Genomic DNA, 16,174 nt, shown 5'->3' on the forward strand with positions numbered 1-16,174 from the left:
GATGATCCCTTCAGGACCAGTGGTGTGAGTGGCGATACTGGGTTTGTAGAGGGAGAGTGGGTTGGAAAGAGGGAACCGATTACAAGGACCTGCATGTGACCTCCTCCCTGGGAGACAGACAACAGGAAAGTGGGTGAGGGGAGACGTTGGACGGGGCAAGATATGACAAAATAAAAATTTATAAATTATCGAGGGCTCATGAGGGAGGGGCGAGTGAGGAGGGAGGGGAAAAATGAGGACCTGATGCCAGGGGCTTAAGTGGAGAGCAAATGTTTTGAGAATGATGAGAGCAATGAATGTACAAATGTGCTTTACACAATTGATGTATGTATGGATTGTGATAAGAGTTGTATGAGCCTCTAATAAAACAATTAAAATTTTTTAAAAACTGTAACACCTCAACAAGGAAAAGGCAAATAATCTAACAACAAGAACAAAGCCTACCCTAATCAACTCCAAATGGCCATCGAGTTTATTCCTTGTATCCATTATGCATGTCTTTGGCATGTGATTGAACCACTTTGCTGAAACAACCAGGTCTGGAAACAAAAACTGCTAGTTCATGATACTTTGAAGCCAAATTACCCTGTTATATGTATGTTTACTTTTATCCAGTCCATGCAGCAATTTCTCCATATGTTAATATCCTTAAGGAAAAGTTCCAAAACTGATCCATGCGTGGATGGACCTAACAAGAGTTGTATTGTATAAATATTGAAAGACATAACTGGTGTCAGGATACATTAAAAGAGACATTCACTTTGTATGGAGAAAATATTGCCAGTTTTATTTTCCTGTAGTATAAGTCAGTGTATGGATTAATTCATTCATATAATTATACTCTCAGCTCTTTTAACTTTACTCGGTGCTATAACATTTTTTATGGCAAAGAGCACTTTGCAAGTCAGTAAAAACTGTCTTTTGAACACCATGGTGGAAGGTCAGAGATGATGTGTGGGCATGTGGATGCAGGAAGCCATCTGAATTCTGCCAGAATGACAAAGCAGATGCCTGGGCAGTTTCACATTCTAAACACTGAGAAGATTTTTAGACCGTGTGTACTTGATTGCCAAACCGCTGAGGATGGTTATTGTATCTCTGGAACATAATTGGTCTGCTGGCATTACACCCACGTTACTCTACGGGATGAAAATAAAATTATGAAGTGCTGTGTAAAGCCTGGAATGGCCACCTTTAAGTTTAATCTTCCCCTTAATGTTGTAGAGTCCATAAAATATGCATTAATTCCAGTTTTTAATAGCTTTTATCAATCCATCTTTCCTCTTCAAATGGTAGACGATGCCTAATAGAAGAGATTTCTCACACTGCATTCCCAGACCTTGATATATCTTCTAATGTTGCTTTTTTTTTCTTTTGAAGTTACCTAACAACATGCATTAGCGAAGGGCCACATAGCAATAACCGGCTGTCCAATGGTGAAACTATGAGGAGAGCTAGGGTGCTGTTTGCTATGCTAGTCAATTCATTATAAGCAGATTAGACTTTCCCTTTCAAAATATTATTCTTGTCGTATTTTTAAAAGCTTTAACATTATGAAAATACCAGTTTTTTACACATTCACTTCATTTGCCTTCACATCAAATGTCTTTTACTTAGGCAAAACATTCCAATTTTAAAAATCTACATTTAGAAATACAAGATAGAAATACAAAATTTTGATGAGGATGATAATTGCTACATTTATCATGCTTTCCAGTTAGTATCACATGTCAAACTCCTGAATTTTATAGCAATTAAAGAATAACAAACATGAAATAAATCAAGACGAAAGGCTCCAAAAACTGGAAACATTCAAATTTAGAAAATATTTTAAAGCATAATTCAGCAATTTAAAGTAATGACCTATGGTAGTGTGGTTTTAATTTCATGACTATATATAAATGTATATTTAAATGCCTAGAAAGTTATAGAACAAAATAATTATTGCTTTTTTGGAATATTATTCTGACAGAGTTGTTTTCTTCTTTAAAATATTCAGTCAGTACTTTTCACATATTTTTCACACTGAATTTATACTATGTGTGTAAGTCAGAAAAAAATTAAAATTTTAAAATAAGTGAAGAAAATTTTCTCTACCAATTATGAATTGATAGTGGTTTTTACTGTGCAGTCTCTGCTGCTAATGACCACAGTAAATTTGTAATTCTAAATTAAATATCAACATGTAACTTTAATTTTACTTAACAAAAAGTAATACATTTCTTTAGTTAGTTAAACTACATAGACAGCTATAATATGGTGGCATAATGGATCCATGTTGGGCTGTGAACCACAAGGTCAGCAGTTTGAAATCACTAGCCACCCCATGCAGGAAAGATGAGGCTTTCTACTCGCAAATAGTTACAATTTCAGGAACCCTCTTGTCAGTTCCAACCTGCGCTATGCGGTGGCTATGAGCTGGATCCACTCTGTTGTCCTGAGTTGTCTTGTTGGCTTAGAAATGCACACAGAATTAATCGGGAAAGTGGATATGTAATTCACCTAACCAAACACCAGGGCTGAGTTTCAATGCAGTGAGAGAAACATTGGCATAATGGCACCCAAGACTAACCCCCCTGCCAGCAAGTCCATTCTGACTCCTAGTGACCCTCTAGGACCCCCGTGGGTTTCTGAGCCTGTAACTCTTCTAAAGAGTAGAAAGCCTATCTTTTCCCCCAGAGCAACTGGAGGTTTTGGACTGCTGACTTTGCAGTTAACAACCCAACATATTATCCGCCACATCACCAGTGGTGCTGGATAGACTTCCAAAATCCAAACTCACTCCAATGAGTCACACACAAGACTTTCTACTCCCATCAAGAGCTAACAGCCTTGGAAAATTACAGGGACAATTCTACCCTGTCCTATGAGTTGGAGCCTGGATAGGTAATTGAAAAGGCTAGTACTAATACTCTCTTGACTTCCTATGCGAAGGTGGAAATTCAAGTCCACCCAGATGTCCTTTGAAGAATAAAAACGTCAAATCCACTGCCATTGAGTGGATTCCAACTTGCAGCGACTCTAAAGACAGAGCACACTGTCCCTGTGGGTCTCTGAGACTGTAACTCTTTCCTGGAGTAGTAAGCCTCAACTTCCTCCTGCCTCAGAAGAAAGGCCTGGTGATTTGCTTCCAAGAAATGCAGCCCATCGAATAGCTACCTGGTGGAGCACAGTGATACACATGGGATTGCCACGAGTTCGAGCCCACTGCACCTGTGATAGAAATAGTAACGAAGGAATTTCATGGTCGTCTTGGGAGTATCCCCTGGAGGTGACAGTTGATTGAAGGGCTGCTTTATTTTTTTCACATAGTAAGCACAGTGCTAAAACCCAAAGTATAATAAAACCGTTTCAAGATGAGACACTTAAAAAAAGAAAGTGCATGAGTGGATTCCTAACTTTTGCAAGTGGTTACAATCCAAAGTACAATAAAACTTTATAAGCTGGAACCTGTCATAAGGAGAAGCCAATCAAGAAGGTGAATGCAAACATTTTCCATGAATAGAGAATGATAAATTTCATAAGGCCATACTCTGTCATGAGTCAGGACATACTTAATTGCACCCAGAAAAACAATATGGTCCCATCAAATTCTGGCTCTCACCAGTTTTACTGTAAAAATAACTTTCAGGAAGAAAGAGCAACGGAGACACAGCGTCATCATGTGCACAGTCCAAGGGTATTTCTGGACAAACCCCGGTCCTTCTGGATTGATGCTACCAAATTGCTCTGCTCTGTGTAGATTTAGAAGCAGATGGAGAATGCAAGGAGGTTATGAGGCTTAATTTTTTTAAAGAGAAACTAAAATTTACGGTTTCCTGTGTTTCTGCCTTCTTTGTTCCATTGTGGGATTTTCTGTAACAAGCATGGGCATCACTGATCACTGATAAGCGATTCAGCTGTCTTCAAAGCAGCATCTGCTTCTTGCAACTTCTCTGCGCATCCTGCCCCACAACCACTTGCAAAGGGGAAGAATTGCCCTTAATCTTTAAGTTTCTCATCTGTGTCGCTCACACCCGTTGTTGCTGTGCAATGTCAAAGTCTCAAGCTTTGGAAGGTATTTAGAGGCAAATTTAAAAGTTGGCAGGATCAAGTTTGAACCTGAATCTACAAAATCAGATGTCTTCCCATCTTAGAAACAATTCTCTTACAAATAGTGAATGAGGTTTTCCTCTTTCCTTGTCCTTAACTGCAGCTAGTTTCAAATCCCTGAGACTAGATATAAGCGTGTGCGTGTGTGTGCGCGGGACTTTGCCTGTTGAAACTATTGCCCCTATTTATGCAAACACCTCGAGAGAATGAGTCCCTGGGCCTGTAAGATCAGCACTATAGTCTTAAGAGACACGAATGTCAATTGATATAAACTTACATCCTATTTTAGTGAGTGGGGACTGAGGTTTTAAATGCTTGTGAGCAGCCATGGAAGAGTATATATTGGTCTCCCACTGTCCTAAAGAAAGTGAGGAAAATTGTAGACACATGGAAACAATTAGTTCAATGGACTAATAGACCACACAAGCCTCACTTAATTCCCACAACCCTGAGACCAAAAGAATTACATGGTGCCCAGCTACCCCGACCAACTATTCTGAAAGGATCACATTGGAAGGTCTTGGATAGAGTGGCAGAAAAAATGTGGACCAAGCCAAAAATCCTAAATATCATAAAAAACACCAAGCTTACCAAGGAAGTCATTGAACCTCCAAGACTACTGCTGTTAGTCACCCTTCAAGTGTGAAAATGAGGTTCAGTGACCCCCAAGACTCAGTTTTCAGTGAAGCAAAGAGCAGTTCTATAAGGAACCATAACATTAGGAAGCTACACGCACCTTGGAATAAACAACCATTGGAGGATGAAAGGGCACCATTTACCCCAGAACAAAGGTCAGAAAGGCTTAGAAATAAGGTCGAATGGAAACAAGAAACACAGAAGGAAGTAAGATAAATGACTTTATGTTGTGGAGATGGAAATGAATGAGATGAAAAAAATGTGCCTGAACTGTTGAATTCATAACGGAGGGTCTGTCCTGTAAAGCTTCACCTAATTCACCATAAAAAGTTAAACAGACAAACAAACCAAATTTAACACTATGGACAATGATTCAACTTTATATTAACAGACTTGTGAAATGTATAATTTTTATTTATTTTAATGGAGAGATGACCCACAAAGGCAAAAATGTTTTGTTCGACATGTATTACAGCTTAAATTCGGAGCATCCTGGTTTGCAAAAGGCGATGGGAGGCAGTGACAGTCCAGAATCTATTTGGAGAATCCCCACATAGATTAAGCCTCCACTGAATGCTTTCTGATCAGGAACCAAGGATGTAGATAATCTTGCCTTCAGGCAGAATGCCCTGGAGAGTGGATTGCCCCTACCCCTCTCTGGCAAACCCTTGGAAGGGCCAATCTCTCCCTTAGGAGCTTGCCTAGGTGTGTCCTTGATGGCAGTCTCCAGAATGAGGACAATACCGGGGGTCCCATAGTCATACCATGGCCTATCAGTCTCACCCTGACTGTCTTGGTCGGAAGGCCCTGGACCAATCTTGCAAGCCTTTCTATCTAACAATGGATGGTCCGAATCATAGTCCCATTCCTGCTTCTGTAATCCCACCTTTAATTATGATGTATTGATCTGACGCCAATTATGCTTTGGGGGCAGTTTCCTTCAACCCCTGCCATGTTCTATTTATCTTGCTTCCCAATTGTGAATTCTCTGACACCATTTTAAAATCGTGTTTGTGGCCTCCCTCATCCAGACGATGTGTCTTTTTTTTAGTGTTTCATTTTAATTAGAGCTCTTATAGATATTATAACAATCCATAGTTCAATTAGATCAAGCATAATTCTATAATTGCTGTCACCATCATTTTCAAAACATTTTCTTTCTGCTTGATCTCTGATATCAGCTTCACTTTATCCCCTCCTCTTGAGCTTTTGGATATAAGCTCCCCTTTATCCCCTCCTTCCCCTACCCCAACCCCCAGAAACCCTTGATTATATTATATGTATTATTACATTACATTATTATACATATTGCCATTAATAACACCATCCAATGTATCTGTTCACCTACCAATCTGTTATTCATTCCCCTTGAGTGGGGTTATATAGTTATTGTTCCTATCAGTTCCCCCTTTCCCCTCTAAAACAAAGACTATAAAATTAAGGGGAGGAAATATTAAAGAACTATAGGATAGTTATGTGTTTCATCAGTGCTGTACCACACTCTAGATTTATCTTCCCTTCTGTGTGGCCCTTCTGTGAGAGACTGTACAATGATCTTACAGGTGGGTTTTGGGTCTTCACATTGTCCATGCTCCTTCACATCTATTTGATTGCTTGTTTTTGAAATTCTGATACCTATTCCCATTGATACCTCATGATCACACAGGATGGTGTACTTCTTCCATGCGGGCTTTGTTAGTTCCCTACCAAATGGCCACTTGTTTAACTTCAAGCCTTTAAGACCCCAGACACTGTGCCTTTTAATAGCCATCTTTTAAGCACCATCAGCTTTCTTCACCACATTTGCTTATGCACACAATTGTCTTCAGGGATCCTGTTGGGAAGGTGAATGTCATACAGAGCCAATTTATTAGAACAAACCATTCTTATAGAGAGTAAGATTTAAGTAGAGTCCCAAAGTCCATCTGCTTCTTTATTATAATTACATATACATATATATATATATACAGACAAAGACACCTATCTTTATATATTTACATTTATCTACATCTATATTAGACCAATACATATTATTTTTATTTTTTTGTTCTTTCCTCTTTTTCTTTTTTATGTCCTGCTGCCCCACTATCATGCTTACCCATTGTTCACCTCTTAGTAATTCCTCTTGGATGCACTTCAATTGATCAAACATGACCAGTAACAGTACCCCCTTCTGATGGTCAATTTTAGATCCCTTACTGTTTCCCTGTCCCTGTCGTTACTGGCTCATGGCTCCCCTCCCCTTGCCTCCTCCTGTCCCATACCTCCCCAGAACTGTCGGTCCCGTTGCTGTCTCCTTGGGATTGCTCATCCGACCTATCTTATATAGATAGACACCAACAAAGAGAGAGAGAGAGAGAGAGAGAAAAGAGACCATGCAAATAGTTCCAAGTCCAACTGTTGTCCTGACCCACAGGTGATGGGTAGTCCTCTGTTAACTAGCAAGCAGGCCCTGCTATCATCCATTGGTCCAATCCCCTTATTTTCAGGGATCTAAATCCCAGGACCCACTTACCTGACATCCCCTTTTAGTCCTTAGCGTTCATGTCCAAGAGGGGTGCCTTCTACAAGACACCATTGCTCTTCCTGTAGTCAAGGATAGAACACTCTAGTGCCCCACCCCATTACACCTTTAGACTTTCAGTGTGGCCCCTTGTGACTATCCCCTAACAAGTTCAGATGAGGTGCCAACTGCTGCCCCCTAGTCAGAAACCTTCTACTGGGATTCTTCAGGGGCTCCGTGTCTTTGCTCTCGTTGCTGATCTGTTATACTCCCCTCTTGGTTTGCCCCCATGTGGGAGGGTCAGACTGGCTGCACCTCTCACACTATAGCTTCAGTGCTGTACTCTGTAGCACTGCTATCTAGGGAGAGGATGCCATGTCTTGAGCTGAGGCCAGCCCTGCTGTCCTCTCTGTGAATGATTGCTCTGAGCAGAAATGTCACCCTTACGGCTTGGTGCACCAGAATGAGGTCTACTCTCTCTCTCCCTTTCCTATGGAGACATAAAAAATACCCTCCCCTGAGGGGATTAGTGCCCTGCTTCCCCATTGCCATATATTTACTTCCCCCACCCCCTCTGTGGGCTGTGAAGGCATATGAGGTTGGGGTAGGGTGGGGGATGTCTTTCTATCTGCATCTTTTAATTTTTTTGATGATTTATGCATCATGTTGTTTAGTCTGACTCTTGCCAGAGTATCTGGTCCTGTGAGATATGTACTTTTCTCCTATGCCCATTCTGTTGTTTAAACTTACCTCAGTGGACTCATGTTGTGTGTCTGTGTCTTTATGTTCTTTTAAAAGTAAATTTTCTCTTTATATTATACTTGAGATGGGGGTCTCTGTTGTACCCTAACCACTCAAAGATGGCACAACCATGGTCAGTAGCTTAAGAAAGAAGAGCATTTAAGATAACAATTAGAGGGAAAAAAGCCTAAGCAGAGGATGACTGCATATGCATATGTTCTCTGAATAAGGCGAGAAACCAGAGGCAGATAGCAGTTGTAAATGATATGAACAGGAGAAAAAGTGGAGGATTTTGACACAGACAAGAGATTTGACAAGTCTTTATAAAACTAGGTGTGGGTCTGATGACAATACAGTGAGGTACATTGTGGTTGATCAACCTACAGAGTGAGTTCTCTGTGATTGTGCTACAGGCATTGTCCTTCAAGCCCTCCTGTTCCACTTGGATGAAGACATGCTTTTCAAATTTTCTTTTTGTTAGAGCCAAGACAAATTACTTTGCTGATTGACAGATTTAAGTGAACTTTTTTTTTCCAACAGTGAAAGATCAGTATGAAACCAGTGAAATTTAACAATTATGAATGTGGCATTCAGTAATGTAATTGAAAAAGAACGGTGGATTCAATAGAGCCTATGAAGTATAATGGAACAGGAGGGGGAAGGGTGGCAGGAAGGGGGGAAGAAATTCAACTCTAAGACCAAAATGAGCTAAGAGTGTGCCACTGATAATAAAGAAGGCAAAAAAAGAAAAGTTAGTACAATTCTACACAACTTTGATTGAAATATAGTTCCAGATTCTAAAAATTATTATGTTAAATTGTGTATGTATCATTTTTAGAAAAGGAATGGCATATTGTGATAAAACACTGTCACATAAAAATTTGAAAATATTTGACCTCTAAAAATGAAATTGATATGTACAGGGTTAGTTGAATGGTGTATAAAAACTAATTCTAAATGTTTGGTGATGAATTAGCATGAAAGAATTATATACATTTCGAATACTTTCAAAACCCAAATAAAACCAAAGGCTCAAAGTTGAGAATGAAAGGGTTTTAACTATAACATAAGCAAAAGAATTTCTAACAATCGGAGCTGTCCCGGCATAGATGGATCAAATCAAATATCCACTGTCCTAACACCAATTGCATTGTCGTAGTTGTCAGGTGCCATCATGCTGGTTCCAGCTGAGAGCCACCCTCTATAGTCGATACAATAGACTGGAACAACGACTGGTCCTGTCCTGTCCTTGAAATTGTTATGTTTGATTCCATTTCGACAAAAACTGTGTCGACCTATCTCATTGAGGGTCTTCTTTTTCATGGGCCTCCACTTTACCAAGCATGGTGCCCTTCTCTAGGGACTGGTCACTTGATAACGTGCCTAAGGTACATGGCATAAACTCCTTTCTAAATAGCATTCTGGCTATATTTCTTTCAAAACAGATTTGTTTGTTCTCTGGCAGTTCATTGCACTTCCAATATTTTTGGCCAACATTGTGATATTTAGGTTGATTATGCCGACAAGGCCTCCGTAACAACATGTAGATAGAGTTTAATCGGGTTTCAGCTCAATTGGAGGGCCACTGTGATAAATGCTTTCTAAGTCTGACCTTCCATCTCTCTCTTTCTCCCTGATGATCAGACCAGCGTGCTACTGCTTGAGCTAGTGCTTTGCCTCAACTGTGTGCTGCGCTCCTGTGGATCAAGCCAACCCATGGATCATGTTGCCTTGCAGTGCATCACTAGAGCTTGAGGCACCATCAGGGCCTGCTTCTCTATGCTCCTGAGCGCTGATTTTGCTGCCCTACTCTACCTTTGAACCTCTTGTCTCACCTGAGGGCAGATTCCACTGTCTTCTTCCTTGACCTTGACCAGCAGCTGACATGAGTTGAAGGACCTTCAGTATATTAACTGTTCCACAAAAGTGAGTTAAACTGAGCCCTCTGTACTGCTGTGTGGACTGATTAGCTGTTATATCCCTTCTCACTCTATAAAACTATCCTTTTATATATGTACAATCATAAGTGTACTGGTTTTGTTATCTAGAGAACCCTGCCTAACACAAACATAATCAAATGCATTAATTAGTTTTTTAATCTTCCTTCTTTGAAAGACAGAAGAATCAGTTCATTTGGATAACGGTGCTGGTGATGAATATTGAAAGTGCCAGGCATTGCCCAAAGAACAAATACATCTGTCTTGGAAGTTCAGTGACAGAACCCCTTCGAGGCACTGATAGTGAGACTTTGTCTTACCTACTGTGGGCATGTTGTCAGGAGAGACCAGTCCCTGGAGAAGAACGTCAGGCTTGGCAGCAAAGTAGAAGAAAGCCTTCAATGGCTGCAACAATAAGCTCAAACTTAGAAACAATTGTGAGGGTGGCACAAGGCCTGCCAGTGTTTCATTCTGTTGTGTAAGGTGTTGCTAGGGGCCAGCGGCATCTCTGTGGCACATAATAACAACACAGCATCCATTATTGTCAAGCTACCACATGCATATGCTCTGCTGGAACATTACTATGGCTTGGACCTCAAAGTGGCATCTTTGTTCTTTAACACTTTAACGAGGTCTCATTCAGCTGATTTGTTAAGGACTTTGTTAGTCTGGGTTGACTAGAAAAACAAATCCAGAGACACTCATATAAAGGTAAAAGAGCTCTTTATATCAAGAAGTAATTATGCATCAGTAGAACATCCCAGCCCAGTCCAAATCGAATCCATAAGTTCAATAGTGGCCTTAAGTCTGATATTAGTCCGTGAATTCCTCTTCAGACTCAGGTAGCACACGCAATGGTGCAAATGCAAGAAAGATCACGGGGCAGTGGTGGAAAGTAAATATGGGTCCAGGGGCAGTGGACGCATTTCCAGGGCTCTGGCTGCCATCAGCGTGACTCCATTTTGCTTGTCAACAGGAATGTGTAGCAGAGAGAGTGTGGCCCACCTCCAGGGAGGAAGAGAGGCATCAGAAGGCCACGCCCATAGGAGGCATCAGGCTGTCACCTGAATGACAGGCTAGACTCCACCTCTTCATTCTCATTGATCAAGTTGACACGAAACTGTGTAACTACCACAAGAACCAAACATGATTTCTTGACTGTCGCTGCCCTGAGCTTCGGTTGTGAAGCCAAGCAAAATGAAATCCTTGACCAATTCAATATTGTCTACAGTTATGATGATGCGGTTATCTATTGTGCCAATGGTGATGACTTCCGTTTTCTTTACATTAAGTGGTATTGCATGCTGATGGCTGCAGTCTTTGGTCTTCTTCAGTAAGTGCTCCAATTCCTCCTCATTTTCAGCAAGCAAAGTTGTATCATCTGCTTATCTCAGGTTGTTAATGCGCCTTCTTCCAATCCTGATGCCAAGTTGTTCTATACACTGTCCGGTTTCCCAGGTTATTTGCTCAGCATGCATATTGATTAGGTATGAGGAAAGGCTACAACTCTGACACATCTTTCTGGATTTTAAACTGGACCGTTTCCTTTTGTTCTGTTTTGTTCTATGAACAGGTTCTCCATTCCAAATTTCTGGGCCGAGCCCTATCAATGCTTCCAATTCTACATCAGTTTGTTGAAGCATTTTAATTGGTATTCTGCCAAGTCTTAGAGCCTGTTATTCACTTGATAACTTCAGTACAGTTTGGATTTTTTTCTTCAATATTGTCCATTCTTGCTTATATACTTCTTCTTGAAATGGTTGAATATTGACCAATTATTTTTTGGTACAATGACTCTCTGTAGTCTTCCCATTTTATGTTTATGTATCATTCAATATTTTGCCCACATAATCCCTTAATATTTCAATTTGAGGCTTGAATGTTTTTATTCAATTCCTTCAGCTTGAGATATGCTGAGTATGCTCTTCCCTTTTGTTTGTCTCTTATTTGTTTTTGTTTCCTATAACTCCACGTAAGACAACAGTTCAGTTCTGACACCAGCTGCATATGAATCATGTCTTCGTCAGACTGTAATCAAATCTCCTAAATTAAAAGAACACAGTCCTCCAGACTGCCAAGTAGGCCCAGACTTCAGATAACAGTCAAAATAAAGGAGTCCCCACAAATTTGAGAGCCCAAAAGATAACTTCACCTTTGATCTGCTGACTACAAACCAGGGCTTTACCATGACCCTTTCTGGATGCCAGTCCTATTCTCTGAGGCTCACTTCTGTCTTGCTGGCTGCAATGACAAGGGTTCCCTCTCCCTACCTCAGCACACCAACCATAAGCATGGGGTTTCCTAGCTCCTCTAACTTCTAATGTACTGGTTCCCACGACTTCTTTGTGCTCAGTAATTCAGTGACATAACCCACAGAACCCCCTCACAGAAAACAATAGATACTCACTCCTCACTGAGCTGCCTGGTTAGTTCCAAAACCCAGGTTATCATGTGGAAATCAGCATGATGTAAAACAAGTATGAAAACATCAAATCACAAAAAGGAGAATGACTACATGATTACATGACTGTCAAAGCACATTGTTATGTAACTGCCAATCCACTGAGAATCAAGACCTAGCCAAGTTGACACACAACCTTCACTGTTACAGTCGGCAGTGCTCTCACCTCTTAGCTCAGGTGTTTGCTGCAGGCATGGATCACTGTTGTGCAAAATACTCAGATAGGAGGTTTTTTTACTATGGCCATAAATGTGCACTCTCTGATAAACAGATCATCATAAGTGAAAAGGAGTTGTACTTACAAGGATAGCTAGCTTTATTATAGCAAAAAATGAAAAATGTGATACAAGCAAAGAGGCACCCAGAGCAAGATCTGTTTCTATGTTCCAAACAGGAAGTGTTACCTTCCCATGTGTATGGCTTTCTTCAGTCACGAAGTCTCTAGAGTTTCCATGGTGTCCAAAGACTTTATTGGCTTCATTGAATAGTCAAGATTGATTGGATTAGTCCCCCTTTATTCTCTGGGGTGACCTGTCATCAGGCCTTTCCAGTTAGGCCAGCTACCACCCTGTAGCACAAAACTCCAGGTATCATCTAGAAATCTAGAGAACAATAGCTTTGTAATTTCTGAAGATATTCTAAGGGCTCAGAGTTATCTCTCAGGAGCCAAGGACAAAGGCCAAATTACTAGAAGTAGAGACATTTATTTTACCTCACATCCAGAAATAAAATAAAATTCTTTCAAAAATGGTGAGTTACTTATACTAGAAATATTTGCATGTAACTTGGAATACGGTGTCACTTGGAATGCTAATCGCTTCTTAGGAATTCTTGTAATCAAAGTGTGGTTGGACCAGATGATCTCTAGGAGGCTTGCACAGTATCAAATTGTATTGAAGGAAACACAGCAAAGAGGAAAATTGCAAAGGTGTGTAAGTGACTAGAAGCAGGAAAGTAAAGGAGAGAAAAGAGATGTGTTATGGTAGACATCATAGACGGAAACAGGAATTCCAACTTGTGGCATCTCCATCACTCCATCACATGTAGACTCACATGTCTTTATTGTTTATGATCCACCCCGCTCAGATCATCGCAGGGCTCAGTCCAATGAGCCCATACCAAGTAACAAACAAAGACCAGTTGTCATGGAACCTGTTCTAACTCACAGTGCTTGTGTGTGTGTGTGTGTGAGAGAGAGAGAGGGGGGTGGGGAGGGAGAAAGAGAGAGAGAGAAAGAGAAGAACAATGCTCTATACGTGTTCAATAGCTCATTGGCAGGAAGCAGATTGACAGGTTATCTTGCAAGGTACTTTTACATGGTCTTGAACTCTAACCTTTTGGTTTACAACCTACTGAGTTGATTCCACCATGTAGGAATTTCAGATAAGTAATAAGATCTATTAGTGGGTTGAGTTCTCTGCCTTCATCTCTCCCTCCCTCCCCTCACCCCACATCGCGCTCCCCAAGATTTATTCCAAGGACTGTCAGCAGCATCAAAAGCACAACCAGAGTCTCATAAACAGATAAACTTCGTGTGGTAGTTATATAATCTGGTGTCAATTTGGGACCTGATAGGATTACGAGTGAAGGGCTGGAGTCTAGTCTGTCGATCAGATCATAGCCAATGAGGCCTGTGTGGGCATGGCCTTCTCCTGAGAATTCTGGGAATACCTGTATTTTTCCTTCTTGGAGTCAGGAGAGACTCTCTTTCTCTCTCTCTCTTTTTTTTTTTTTTTTCTCTCTCTCTGTGGATGTCCTGTGAGACATCCCTGAGGAGAAGCCACACGGACCTACTCTGATGTAACCTCTGGACCCGGAGAAGCCACGTGGAGACCCCTGCCAGCCTGAGATGCTTACAGCGCCACTGGATCCAGAAGACTTCCAACACACTTCCAATCTTCCTGCATTTGGCATCATTGCATGTATTTCATGAGTCTGAAGAGGACTTTATAGATTGGTATTGGATATATGGGCTATTATTGGACTTATGGATTTGATCTGGACTGGGCTGGAACGTTTTCTCAATAATCAACTGTTTTTGTATATAAAGCTCTGTCCTATACACATATGAGTGTATGAATTTGTTTCTGTAGTCTACCCAGACTAACACACTTCATTATCAGTCAATGCTTCAAAGTCAAATTCTCTCAGTCTAAGATATGGGAAAAAACGAACATCCCAAAATAAAATCTGCAAAATTTATTATTGTGAATTATAGTAAATACTATTAAATAGTGTCCTATATGGTTGTCAAATAAATGTGTATTGTCCTTAAAAATAATTTATTTCCTTGGGTATAAACAATTGGAGAAAGTGAGGGCTTTTATTGATATCTTATTTAGAGAAATGTGGATTAAGTAGAAATGATTTTTGAAAGAAGTAAGAAGACAATAAAACAAAATGAAAAGCAGCTCAGGACTTTTCAACCATAAAGTATAAGCATGAATGATCAAGTTTTATTCATTCCTATGCAGTTTATATTATTAGCATTTTATTATGCAAAGCTGTAAATTTGGTCTCGCAATGAAAATAAAATTGGTTTCTTTGAGCTTGTTTCCTTTTCGGTCAAATAGGAAGTTTTTGCAAATCCATCTCTACAGCCCATTTCAATTAGAAAATTCAACAATTAATAGATTATATTTGTACTTACTATAGCCACCAAAGTGGACTATTTTGAGAGATTTTGTCCAAATTACTCTCAAGCCACTTTTAGACCCTCATTATCAAGCAAGAATTGAAATAATGAAAGCTGTTATTTCTCAACTATCATCTGCGTGCAAGCCTTAAAGAAAAATGATAGAAGCAAACAGTCTCAATGATGAGAAACATGGTTTACATATCAATAGGTCGTTGCTACAGAATAGAATGTTGATGACCCTAGCAATGCTCTCTCATCCACTCATGTCGTAAAGTCACACTAATGGAATTAATTTCTCATGGAAATCAAAAGCAAAGCTTTGAAGTCTTGATTTGTGTCATTTCCTGGCTGCCTTTGTGGCAAATCATGGTATCATAGACTCTGATGGTGATCACAAACTAAAGTAATATGTATTCTTGTTAAGTTTTATATTGCAATAGATGAGATTAAGAAGATGTAAAATTGGATTCTGTTATTCAAAGTTAGCTGTCCCTTTTAACCACTTTAGTATCTTGAACATATAAAACTTGCCTGTGCAATCACATAAACTTCTATACTAGCTAAAGAAATAACAAAATGAATTCTCTCTCTGCCTCACACACACTCTCACTGTCTCATTCACTCACTTACTCACTCTGTCTGTCTCACTCTCTCAGTCAGTGACTCACTCTCTCACACACTCACTCTCTGTCTCATTCACTCACACACTCACTCTCTGTCTCATTTATGCCATGCCTCACTCACTCACACTCATTCTCACTGCCTCACACACACTCTGTCTCACTCACTCTCTGTCTCACACACACTCTCTCACTGCAGCATTCACTCACTCACTCTCTCACACACTCACTCTCTGTCTCATTCACTCACGGACTCACTCACTGCCTCAATCATTCTCTGTCTCACTGCTTCATTCTCTCTCTGCCTCACTCACTCTCACTGAGTCTGTCTCACTCACTCACGGCCTCACTCACTGCCTCACTCACTCACGGCCTCACTCAGTCACTCTGTCTCATTTGTGCCACGCCTCACTCACTGCCCCTCACTCACTGCCTCACTCTGTCTGTCTCACTCTTTCACACACTCACTCTCTCACACACTCACTCATTCACTGCAGCATTCAGTGACTCAATCACTCTCAATGCCTCTCTCACTGTCTCATTTAC

This window comes from Echinops telfairi, unplaced genomic scaffold, assembly GCF_000313985.2.
Source record: "Echinops telfairi isolate 266 unplaced genomic scaffold, ASM31398v2 ScPeMD7_3;HRSCAF=10, whole genome shotgun sequence".
NCBI lineage: Eukaryota > Metazoa > Chordata > Mammalia > Afrosoricida > Tenrecidae > Echinops > Echinops telfairi.